The sequence below is a fragment of the Ovis aries genome, chromosome 3, assembly GCF_016772045.2.
Source record: "Ovis aries strain OAR_USU_Benz2616 breed Rambouillet chromosome 3, ARS-UI_Ramb_v3.0, whole genome shotgun sequence".
Lineage (NCBI taxonomy): Eukaryota > Metazoa > Chordata > Mammalia > Artiodactyla > Bovidae > Ovis > Ovis aries.
The window spans coordinates 180,516,553-180,529,570 of record NC_056056.1 but is presented as its reverse complement, the minus strand read 5'-3'; the positions used below and the strand labels follow the sequence as shown (position 1 = coordinate 180,529,570).

At 50.0% G+C, this 13,018-nt stretch overlaps 1 non-coding gene and 1 pseudogene across 1 annotated transcript; both read left to right on the top strand.

Moving 5' to 3' along the window:
• The first annotated feature begins 4,670 nt into the window (after window positions 1-4,670).
• LOC114114183 (U6 spliceosomal RNA) lies at window positions 4,671-4,774 on the top strand. The gene has a single exon (XR_003589020.1). It is a non-coding gene; the product is annotated as a U6 spliceosomal RNA (small nuclear RNA).
• A 7,596-nt stretch (window positions 4,775-12,370) lies between these two features.
• LOC114113655 (serine palmitoyltransferase small subunit A-like) lies at window positions 12,371-12,569 on the top strand (annotated as a pseudogene).
• The last annotated feature ends 449 nt before the right edge of the window (window positions 12,570-13,018 follow it).

The window sequence follows — 13,018 nt, the reverse complement described above, 5'->3', positions numbered from 1 at the left end:
GGCGGGGTTAGCTCAGCAGCAAGGCCTGTGGGCTTGGGAAGGCCTCCGGCCTGGAATCTCACAGGCATGTAAAAGGGAAGTAAACCAGCAACTGGCATTTGTGGAGAAAGGCCAAGAGCTGTGTGTAAGATGAATGAGAACAGGCAGTGCTGAGATGCTTCCTGGGTGGCAGGCACTGTTCTCAGTACCTCCCCCATAGCAGCCCCACAAGTCAGGCATTCTCATCACTGCTCGCGTTCACACACCAGATCCATGGAGGGAGCTTGGGAACTTGCCCAGGATGCATAGCCCCCAGACACCTGGGCTGGCTCTGCTCCTGCGCTCACCCCCTCACAAATGGAGTGCGTGAGCCTAACCCCACAAGAGGCTGACAAAACTGGTAGCGTCAGCAGTCTTTATACAAGAGGCGCTGATGCAGAGTTGAGTAAGTCAAAAATGCCCAGCAAGTAAGGGCTGGGGCTCGAGTTCAGAGCCGAGCACCCTGATGCCTGAGCTGGGGCCCTTCCCTTGCCATTGGCCTCCACTGCCACTCCTTAAAAGGTGCCCTTCGCCAAGCACTTTCTCTGTGCATGACCTCACTTAATTCCTCTCTTGTGAGGCAAGTGTTTCCATATTTCAACTGAAGGAACCGGTTTGGGGAAATCGACTTGCCCAAGGTCATATCTAAAAAGTGACAACGGCAGACTTGAGCCCAGGTTGGGTGTGGAGCTGGGCTGGCAGAGGCCCTAGGGCGGAGCCAGGGCCCCTGTGCTGCCCGGAGCTCTCTGTCCTTAAAAGGTGTGCTGCGGGGCGAGGTGAGCTGGAGCAGCTGCCTCCCAGGTTGGCATCTCTGCCTGTGAGGCTGTTCGTGGTGTGAGTCACTGGCTGTGCACACAAGATCCCAGGGTGATCCCGTTTGACTAATTTCACGGTGCTGATCTCACTGGGACGCTGCTGGCTCTGCATCCCCAGCCCCACTGTTGTTGCCCTCTGGGTGCCTTGTGCTCCTGGCCCGTGAAAGAGGGGTTATGAGCATGCAGCTGCGGGGCCTGGCAGCCACAGGAACACCCCCGACCCCTCTGAAGCACAGACACCTGCAAAACCTTCTCAGCCCTGAGCCGTCCTGGGATGTGGCTTCTGCACCTGTGCTCCTAACACCAAGTTTACCCAGTTGATCTGGAGGCCGAGATGGAAGCTTGAGTTAGAGTTTATGTTCTCTGCTGTGACCCCACCACTCCCCTGCCAGGCAATTCTTCCCATTACACAGATGAGGAGACGGAGTGCCAAGTGACATCAGTGGAAAGGCCAAGACCGTGTTTCCAATAGGATTGCTAAGCACCAAAGAGCCTTAGGGGGTCTTAGAAGCACTTGGATGGATGAAGGGTGGTCACTATTGTGGGTGCCTTCTAAACATGAGAGGGAAAGTGACCACAGCCTCAAGAAGCTAGCACTTTAAGTTTGTTGTTGTTTTTGTGTGTTTGTTAATAGTTATTAATTTGACTTTAGTTGTGGCACATGGGGTCTTTACTTGTGGCATGTGGGATCTAGTTCCCTGACCAGGGATCAAACCCGAGGACTCCTTCACTGGGCACATAGAGTTTTAACTACTGTACTACCAGGGAAGTCCCAGTTTGTTGTTGTTTAGTCACTAAATCGTATCCAACTCTTTGCAACCTGAGGACTGTAACCCACCAGGCTCCACTGTCCATGGGATTCTATACGTTTGAATACTGGAGTGGGTTGCCATTTCCTGACCCAAGAATCAAACCCACTTCTCCTGCATGGACAAGCAGATTGATTGTTTTTGTCTTAAGCAATATCTTTATTTTTACACAAAGCAGTACAAAATGAAGCAGTTCCTCAAAGGATGACTTGGAGCTAGAAAATCCATCCTAAGCATAAAAGTGTTAGTTGGTAAGTCGTATCCAGCTCTTCGTGACCCCATGGACTGTAGCGTGCCAGGCTCCTGTGTCTATAGGATTTCCCAGGCAAGAATACTGGAGTAAGCTGCCATTTCCTTCTCCAGCAGGTCGATCCTTTACCACTGGTCCACCTGGCAATCACTTATGCTTTAAAACAGCAGAGCAAGGGGCGGTGAATCACCCTGAACGAATGTCAGAACGTGAGGGGTCCTGGAGTATCATCCAGACCCTCAAAAGGGCGCAAAGAGGGGGAAGGCTTGCCCAGGTTACAGAGTGTTTGTGATGGTTGGGGTCTGAAGCCAAGTGCGTTAACTTTAGCCAACCCTAAAATGGAAATGAATCACGGCCTTTTCTTCACTGGGCTCCAGGAGCAGGGAGCAAGCAGGTCGGCAGTGTCTCTGAGAAGGGCAGTCTGCGGGGTCAGAACCTGCTGGTCAAGGTGATGTTGGGGCTTTCCCTGTGCCTGCCCCAGCACGCCCCGCCTGGGGGGAAGGGCCAAGGGCAGCTCAACCCCTACCCCAGCCGCCTGGGGAGGGCTTCTCCGGTAAGTGAAGGTAATTTGGCCAGGCTACCGGAAACCCTAATGTGCAAGCCATGGGTTGGAAGGGTCCAGAGAACAATGTCAGCAGAGGGCAGGATGCCGTGAATGAGCCAGGCTTCCAGGCACGCTGTCACAGTTCCTCTCTGCTGCCTGGAACACCGGGTGCAGGCGTGACCCTGAACCCCAGTCCCCAGCCTGGCTTACATGGCTCTGCCGGAAATCTGGGAGCCTTCCTTCCCCAGCTTTTTGGAAGCCGCCACCAGCCACCCACACGATGGTGTAAGTCAGGAAGAAACAATCAGATCTGGGTTCAGGTCCTGAATTCAACATCCACTAATGGAGCAGCCTTGCGCACATGGCCTCACTAGCCTCAGGCTCAGCTGTCACAGCAGCAAAACAGGGACAATGGTGGCTAGCCCTCCCTGAAGGCTAGATGTCACGTGTGTCATCTCACTGAGCCCTCACAGTGAGGAAGGGACTATCATTATTGCCATTTCACAGATGAGGAAACAGGCTCAGGGAGCTTTAGTAACTGCATCAACAGGTGTTGGAGCTCGGATCTGAACTCAGATATGCTTGATTCCAAAGTCTCTGGGTTCTCACCCATTAGCTATACCGCTTTCACTTTGGGGGAAAGTTTTCCCTGAGCCTCGATTGCACCATCTTCAAACTGGGGCTAAAAATCATCATCACAGAATGAGGATCAAACATGCTGGACCCGCTTGAGGGTGCTCAAGAAGTGTCCTTTGCTTTGCTTTTTCCTCTCCCCCAGCTTCCCCCAACCCTAAGCTACATGTTAAACAGGAAACACCAGGCTTCCCGAGATAGAAATAAGGACCCCAGCACCTCACCATGGGAGGGGCCTGTTACTGTGCCAGGCAGTGGGCCTTACCTTTGGCTCTGTGTCCTGGCTCTGACCCCCGCCACCACCCCTCTTCTGGTGGTGACCTCACCCTTGGAGAATGCCCATTGGAATTCACCCTGAGTCTGGTCCCCTGGTCTCCATGCCTCCGAGCCACTTCTGACCCCGCCTCTCGCTCAGCCTCTAAGCCAGCCATCCACACAGCCACCAATGGGTGTGAGCCAGGATGCCGTTGCTACACAGCTGCTAGTCAGGTCCCCACCTTTGGCCGGCTTCCTGGCTGACCACAGGCGTGTAGCTATCTGTCTCTGGCCGGCTGCCTGCCTCAGCCACCAGCAGGCAGGCGATCTGGCATGGATCCCTTCGTGTCCCACGTTGCCAGGTGCACCACCCACATCTAACCCTCCCAACACCCACCTGAGGTAGCAACCATTGTTCCCATATCACATACAAGGAAACTGAGGCCCAAAGAGATGGTGTGATGTGCCCAAGAACAGGGGAATGAAATGAGAGTATGGGGGGCCGGACCCCAACCCCTCAGCCTCCCCCTTGGCCACTCTCCGATCCCCAGGGGAGTCACAGCATCCCTGTTCCCATGTCAAGAGTGGAGATTTGGAGCCTCTCTCCTTCATCTGCCTTCACCACCCTGGCCCCAGGCTGGAGGCAGAGGAGTCCTTTGCTTAGGAACTACTCCTAAAGCTGCAGTATTCTCTCTAGTCCCAAAAGAGTGGCTTCACCCCCTAACCTCAGCCAGCTGGTGTATCTGGATGCTTCTCTGGGCTGCCTGATGCTAGGAATTAGGAGTCAAAGCAGAGGAGGACAGAGCCTTGGCCCTCAAGAATCCTACAGCAAGCACACGGATACAACGTAAAGTATGAATGCCAGAGTAGCAACAAGTAACAAATGCCATCATAATGATAAAGCAGAGAAAGAGTGGAAGCCCGGGTAAGGAGCAAGTCTGCAGGGCTGGGTAATACACAGAGGGGTTTTGTTTGAGAGAATTGGATAAGAGTCAGAGGCAGGTACTGGGAAGAGTATTTCAGGCAGAGGGAATAGCATGTGCAAAGGCACAGAGATGGAAAAATAACATGACTCATCTGTCCCAGGAGGAAGGCGGGGATGCCAGAGGTTGAGTGGGGCACCACCAAGGGGGATGGAGCTAGGCTTTGAATAGGCCCTTGGAGTCAGAAAGACCTGGTTCCAGTGAAAGCCATCCCCCCACTAGCCAATCCTCATTTTTCCTCATCTCTGAAATGGGAAGATAGTATATAACTTCCTTATGGTTGAGAGATTGACATGAGACAAAATATGTAATGCTGGAGCATAGCGCCGTTATGTGGTAAGCATCGTGTTAAAAGTGTGTAGGGTGCTCACTTCAGCAGCACATATACTAAAATTGGAATGACACAGGGATTAGCATAGCCCCTGTGCAAGCAAGACATGCAAATTTGTAAAGTGTTCCACATTTTGGAAAGAAGAAAGTTTCTAGAACTTCTCTGGTGGTACAGTGATTAAGAATATTCCTAAAAAAAAAAAAAAAAAAGAATATTCCTGCCTGAGGAGAGAGGAGAGGGTGAGATGTATGGAAAGAATAACATGGAAACATACATAACCATATGTAAAATAATTTGCTGTATGGCTCAGGAAACCTAAAGAGTGGCTCTCTGTCAACCTGGGTGGGGGGGATGAGGAGGGAGATGGGAGGGAAGTTCAAAAGGGAGGTGATATATGTATACCTATGGCTGATTCATGTTGCGGCTTGACAAAAACCAATAAAATTCTGTAAAGCAATTATCCTTCGATTAAAAAATGAATTAATTTTTAAAAAAAGAAAAGAATATTCCTGCCAATGCAGGCGACACAGGTTTAATCCCTGGTCCAGGAAGAACCCAGGTGCCTGGGAGTAGCCATGCCCATGCGCCACAGCTACTGAAGCCGCATGCCCGTTTCTTGCTCCATGAGAGAAGCCACCGCAATGAGAAGCCGCAAGGAAGAGAAGCCCCTACTTGCCACAACTAGAGAAAGACCATGCCTAGCAACAAAGACCTAGTGCAGCCAAACTGAAAAAGATTTGTGCTGTTGAAGTAAGTTCAGTCCCTCAAACCAGGGATTGAAACCATGGCCCTTGCGTTGCACTGGACCACCAGGGAAGTCTCCCAAGTTTTATTTTCATACGAAGTTCCCAGTCCTATTGGGTCATTTAAAGGATCATTCTTAAATGATTAAATTGGATCATTTAAATGATCATCAAAAATGATCGAATAAAGTTCATTTTAACTTAATTACCTCTGTTATCTCTTTTTCGGAGAAGGCAGTGGCAACCCACTCCAGTACTCTTGCCTGGAAAATCCCATGGATGGAGGAGCTTGGTAGGCTGCAGTCCATGGGGTCACGAACAGTCAGACACGACTGAGTGAGTTCACTTTCACACATTGGAGAAGGAAATGGCAACCCACTCTAGTGTTCTTGTCTGGAGAATTCCAGGGAGGGCGGAGCCTGGTAGGCTGCCGTCTATGGGGGTCGCAAAGTTGGACACAGCTGAAGCGACTTAGCAGCAGCAGCAGCAGCATCTCTTTTTGCCTTTAAAGACCCTGATGCTAGGAAAGATTGATGGCAGGTGGAGAAGGGGACGACACAGAATGAGATGGTTGTGTTAGGTAGTTAGAGTAGGAAACAGGAGTCCAGAATGATAGTGGCTAAAAGATAAGGAAGGGAAAAGCCACCGAAAATAGAACAAAGAAAGGTCCGAGGAGGACCGGAGTGAAGACCTCAGGTAGAACAAACAACACTCCTGGCTAGCCCAATTTACATAGGGCAGGCCTGGGGGGAGGAAAATGCATATAAAAAGAGGAGCCACAGGGCCGGGGTCTCTCTCTCTCCCCGCCCCCACCCCCGCCCCTTCTCCCGCCCTGCGCAGGAGCTCTCTCTCTCCCTCCCCGCCCGGAACCCAGCGCGCTGGGGCGCTTCCCCACTCTCTTCTCTTCGCATCTTTGGGTTGGCATGCCCTCACACCTTGAGGATGGATTTTCCTGCTATTTTCTAAATAAAATAGAACTGTAACACGGAGCTGTAACACTGATTTGTCTGAGAACTATAACACGGTCTGTCCAAGACCCGAGAGCTGTGCCGTGCCGAGGGCTTTAATGTCCATCACTCCAAATCTTTGTTGTGATGAGACAGAACCGAGGAGCATACACTCGCCTGAGAGCTGGATGGCATCGCTGACTCAATGGACACGAGCCTGAGCAAGCTCCAGGAGTTGGTGATGGACAGGGAAGGCTGGCGTGCTGCAGACCACGGGGTCACAAAGACCTAAAAGCAACTGAGCGAATGAACAACAACCTCTGTAAAGGCCACATCTCCAAATACAGTGACATTCTTTTTTTTTTCCTGTGCTACATTTTTTACCACATTCTGGGGTTCTGGGGGATTAGGGCTTCAACAGATGAATTTGAGGAGACACAGATTAGGCCATAACAGCCTGTTCCGGAGTGTAACAACAGTGGCTAACACAGGGGTTCCAGGCACTGCTTGTTTAGATACTCTGTGTATTAACTCCTTCAATACACACATAACCCTAGCAGGTAGGTCCTATTGTGATGTCTAGTTTATGGATGAGAAAACCGAAGCTCAGAGCAGTTTAGTGACAGCCTCAGGTCACACAGCTGGGAAGGGGCAGAGACAGGATATGAACCAGACAGTCTGACCCCCCAGGGTCCCGCTCTCCCCTCTTCTAGCCTTCCCACCACCCCACAGCAGTGGCTCTCTGCATCCCCACGACCACCCTTCAGGATGTCCTGGACTGGGGTCGGCTCAGCTAGGATCATACCCTTAACTTTTCCCTCACCGTCCAACATTTAGGTACTTGTTACTTAACTTTTTTAATCCATTATTACAAGGCCGGAATGAACAAGTTCAGACACAGAGCTTATTTCTTCTTTACGATTTTATAGATGTGTGACTCCCAGGTCAAAGGGAGTATTTTATGATGACTGAGAGCCTCAGAGAAGTGTTCCTGGGCCTGAAACTTGAGCTGGAGCCGATCACCTGCACCACCCACCTACTTGGGGGTAGGGGAGACTGAGATGCAGAAATGCCATCAGACCTGCCCCACCTCAGCCACCATTTAGTCCCTGCCACTTTTGCCTTAGAAGGTTCCAGATCCCCCAAATTCTGGCATTTCTGACACTTTCCAAGTCCAAAGTAACAAAGTTGTTTGTTTGTTTGTTTGTTTTGGCTGAGCTGTGCTGCATATGAGATCTTAGGGATCAAACGCTTGCCCCCTGCTTTGGGATTGCAGAGTCTTAACCATTTTTATAAAGATCTGCTGATGGTCATGGGACTGGGATTGGACCTGGGATGTGCATTTTTAAAGCTCTCATAATTCAGATGCAGAGGACCCTGGTCTATGCTTTGAAAAAACACGGTTCTGGAGATCAAAGCCCTCTTTAAGCCACTCCTAGCTCCTAGCTAGGCTCCTAGCTGCTCCTAGCTAGGCTCCTAGCTGCTGCTAGCTCAGCTCTTCCTTGAACTGACTTCCATGGGGCCAAGAACAGACGAGGACTCTGCCAGGATGACTGAGCTCAGGAATGACTGGAGCATGTAACCTACCAGGGGGTTGTTCCACGCCTCGCCTCCTGCCTGGTCTTGTCCTCAGCCTTATCCCAGCTCCCAGACCTCATTGCACCTTATGGCTCAGCTGGTAAAGAATCTGCCTGTAATGAGGGAGACCTGGGTTAGATCCCTGGATTGGGAAGATCGCCTGGAGAAGGGAAAGGCAACCCACTCCAGTATTCTTGCTTGGAGAATTCCATGGACAGAAGAGCCTGGTGGGCTATAGTCCATAGGGTTGCATGAGTCAGACATGACTGAAGCGACTTAGCATGCATGCATGCTCTCTCCTCACATAGAGGGCTTGGCTGAACCCCAACACCTCTGCCACTTCCCCTATGACTTTTGGCACCTCTCTGTGTCCCTGGGCCACCAAGTACTCCCCCTTTTGAGATGGATATATTAGGTACTCTCATGTTATTTCCTGCATTAATCATTTCCATCTCACAGGGAACCTAAAACCTATTGGTGTCACTTCAGGGGTAGGGGGACAAAGAGCTCCTTTATGTCAGCATGGAGGAGAACTCCATGAGAACAAAGTGGTAGAAAACCATGCTAAGTCACTTCAGTTGTGCCCGACTCAGCATCCCTGTGGACTGTAGCCCGCCAGGCTTCTCTGTCCATGGACTTCTCCAGGCAAGAATACTGGAGTAGGTTGCCATTCCCTCCTCCAGGGAATCTTCTCTACTCAGGGATCAAACCCACGTCTCTTAAGTCTCCCACATTGGCAGGCGGGGTCTTTAAAAGTGTAACTAAGAAGTGATTTTATCAGAATAGGATGCTTGTGAGATTTGCAAGTGGGCAGGTGAGAAATGCCACCCCCAGAGAACTTAGTGGGCTACAGTTATATAATCAAAGAAAAACTGGGGAGGAGGAGAAAATCTTCTTTCCCTTTTTTGAGTAGACATCACGTTTCCATCATCAGTTCCTCCTCCAGACTGAGCAGGGGAGTTTGGTCCCTGCATGATCAAGCTAGGTCCATAAACTGTTGATTTTTATGCATGTAGAGAGCACGTCCTAGGAATCATTAACTCACTGAGCTCACTGGGCAGGGTGTGGGTCTCCTGCCTCCATTGTTTTATTGTTCTGGGACACATCCCGTGCTTCTGTTGCATGCTTTTGTTGTTAAGCAAGCCTGCTTGATTTTGTGGTTAAGCAAACCTGCTTTCTTGAGTACTCATTAACTTACAGGGGTCTGTCATATTTTTCTATTTACAATTCCCTAGTGGGATTAACTATTTAATCACCCCCTTTGTTCTTTCATTTTGTCCCTATCAAACCTGTGATGCTGAAATAAAGGGAGGAAGCTACCAAAGCTGGACCAGGAGAGGGAGATGGAAACCAGAGAGGGTGTGGGCCTTGCCTGGGGTGAACCAGCAAGAGAAGAGAGTCCTGAGCTGGCTCTGAGTTCTCACTGCCAGTTATTTTTAAAAAGTTTTATTTATTTATCTGACTACGCTCGGTTCTTAGTTGCAGCATGTGGGATCTTAATTCTCTGAGCAGGAATCCAACCCAAGCCCCTGTATTGGAAGCACAGAGTCTTAACCACTGGGCCACCAGGGAAATCCCCCGACCAACCCACACTACCTGTTTTGAGGCTGCTCTTGACTGAGGTTGATAGGGAGATTGATGGGGAGAGAGTATTTCTATAACAGGGGAGAGAAGCAGGAACTAGTGCCCCTGGGGGTGCCTTCTCCATGTCCAGTCACCCCCTCCAAAAGGCCTTGCCTCCCATGCCCACATTTGTTTGAATTGCTGAGTACTACATGGCTGAGGGAAGGAGCGGGGCTTCATGGTGGCTGCAAGTGAGGGACTGGCTGCCTAGCGGGCCTGGTTGGTGTTCACTCAGCCCTTAGCTCTGACCACCCAGCCACAGCCAGGCCAACGTCAGGGCTGCAGCTCTCAGGCCCACAAGAGTGGGTGTCTCCTCAGTGAGGGGGAGGCACACAGGCTGTGTGGGGCCAGCCGAGGCCCTCCCTGTCCTGGCGCTGGCCTCAGGGCCTCTGGGGAACCAGCAGAGAACAGCTCCCCAGGACAGTGGCCCCAGAGGATGAGGCCAGCAGGGGCTGGGGCAGCCTGGGAAGATGAGTCTGTCTGCACATGAGGCCGGGGCCGTGCCCTCACTGTGTTCAGGAGGGCTTGGCCTCTGATGCCTCTTCTCTGGAGGCTGCATTTCCCAGAACCTCACTGGCCCTGAGTCATTGACCTTGGGGCAGGAAGGCCCTCGGAGAGACCAGCTCTCACTCCCTGGTTAATGGAGGAAACCAGGCCCAGTGAGGGGGAGGGGGAGGGGAGGAAGACGGGGTAGGAGCCAAAGGGCAGCTGGGGAGGGGCCAGGTCAGGAGGTGGCTCTTCAGAGACCCTTTTCCAGCTGGCCAGCCACCAGACCAATGCCACATGTCCACGCTCCATCTCCCCAGCAGCCTGAGAGCGCAGAGGGCGGGGCTGGCCGCCTTGTCTGGTCCCCAGAGTGGCCATGAGTCTGTCAAAGGTGAAGGCTCACACAAGTCTGTACATGCCCCAGCACTGTGCTCTGAGTCTGATTTTGGGGTAAGAAAAGTAAGAGGCCTAACCAGGTGGTTCAGTGGTAAAGACACCACCTGCTAACGCAGGAGACACAGGTTCGATCCCTGATCCGGGTGGATCCCACATGCTACAGAGCAGCTAAGCCTGTGTGCTCCAACTGTCAAGACTGCGCTTTAGAGCCTGGGAGCGGCAACTGCTGAAGCCTGTGGTCCCTAGAGCCCGTGTTCCACAACGAGAAAAACCACCGCGATGAGAAGCCCACACTGCAGCTAGAGAGCAGCCCCCTCTCAAAACTGGAGGAAAGCCCGCGCATGAATGAAGACCCAGCACAGCCAGAAATAAATAAAATTATTTAAAAGAAAGGAAGAGGGAGGGGGGTTCATGTTTGGGAACGCTTGTAAGAATTAAAGATTTTAAAATTTAAAAAATAAAAAACTAAAAAAAAAAAAAAGAAGAAAAAAAATATACCTTTTGCTATAGAAAAAAAAAATAAAATAAAATAAAAATAAAAGAAAGGAAGAGTAAGAGGGAGAATTATTATTTTTTTTTTTACCTGCCCAGACCCTCTGGACAGGAGGGCACTGTCTCCTCTTCAGGAAACTCATTAAAAAACTTGGGGACAATGACATGGGCCCAGGGGAGGGCAGTAGTGGGGGTCCTCAGAGACTAGGGTTTGGAACTTGATCTGGGGTGACCAACCATTCTAGTTTGCCTGAGACTTAAGGGTGCCCCTGGGACACAGGATTTTGCGAGCTAAAAGGGGATAAGTCTTAACGCTGCCACTCACTGTGTCACTTCACTTCTGCATGCCTCAGAGGTTCATTCACCTGGACCATGGGATCAGTAGCTCTCCTGGGGTGCCCTGAATCTTACGGTAAGTGTCGTGGAGGGAAAGTTAGAAGATAATATCTCCCAGCAACTACGTGCATGCAAAGTCACTTCAGATATGTCCGACTCTTTGCAACCCTGTGGCCTGTCAGGTTCCTCTGTCCATGGGATTCTCCAGGCAAGAATACTGGAGTGTGTTGCATGCCCTTCTCCAGGGGATCTTCCTGACCCAGGGATTGAACCTGCATTTCTTTCTTTCTTTCTTTTTTTTGAACCTGCATTTCTTATGTCTCCTGCATTGCAGGCTTTACCACTAGCACCACCTGGGGAGCCCTCTCCCAGCATAAGTGAAGTCTACTTTCTCATTGTGAGTGGTGGCCATCTGGTGAGGGACCACCTTCTCCCCTCCCTCCCCTACCTGAAATTCACTCACTCACCACCAAGCACAAAAAATCAGCAGCTACTCTGTGCCAGGCACAGAGTACCCGTGGGCAGAGAAGGAAAAGCCCAGGCCTCAGGGAACTCAGAGTGTGTGTATGGATATTTAGAACACAGTCAGGTGACTCTGGTTCCTCACACTGTCTTGATCATGGTACGGACATTAACTCACACATGATAACATAGTGAGGTGGGCATTATTTTATCTGCATTTTACAGCTGAAGAAATTGCAGCTCAGAAAGATTAAGCAATCAGCAGAGAAGTCACAGGAAGGACACTAAGAGGTAACTTTTTTTCAGGATGAGCATATGTCTGAATGTGTGCGAGGGAAAGGCTTTCTAGGAAGAAAGTGTGGGACACCGTTGATGCTTCTAGGGAAAAGCCCTGTGTGCTAAGCTTGAGAGGGCTGACACTGTAGGGATGAAGTATTTTTCATTTCTTTCTTCCTAGTTTGTTTGGCTAGCATATTGACAAAAGATAGCTTAACAGGAGAAAAACAAACAAAAGTTTAATAATATATGTACCTTCTGTGTATATGGGAGATTCCCATGAAACTGAGTAACTCTCAGAAACAGCCAAAAGCATCACCTTAAATATCATCTTCAGCTCAGGCAAAAGAAGATATTGCAGGAGAGGCTGGCTGGACACACTGACATTTGTCTCCAATGCCAGAGGCACAGGCCTGGAAGCAAATGTCCTGGTTCTACCACCGGTCACAGCTGTCTACATGCTGGAGCCCTGGAAGTGGTCTGTGTTCAATTCCATTCTGTGCTCATTGTGGGGATGGCTCTGCACACAGGATATGTAGTCATGCCTCGGCAAATCACGGCGATGCTGCACTGCTTAAAAACTGTTCAGTGACCAGGATGTAACTGAAATCAAGAGGTTCCTTAGGGAAGAGTCTCCATCTGAAGTTGGAATGAGACTTCATCAGATGTCATAAGAAACTCTACTAGACATCAACATAACTAATCCTATGAATATAAAGACCAACATTTATGAATAGAACAAGAAAACAATTCTTACTCATGTGTTGTCTTTTATTTTTAAAGCAAGCTCTTGTAGTTTTTGTCTATTTTAGTATTGCAGTCATTTGTACTTTGATATCAGTATTTTCTTAACCTTTGTGACTGTTTCAGTATTACTCAGTGGAAGCTTTTCTCAGTGTAACTTTGAGTACATTTTAAGTGCCTTCTGTTTCTAATACCGAAGTTTCGTTAGTCGGGCTTCATCATTCTTGCTATGATGTGGCATATACTTCTGCCTGGAGATATTTCTACTCTTGACCAAATTTTTGTAAGAAAAAATTC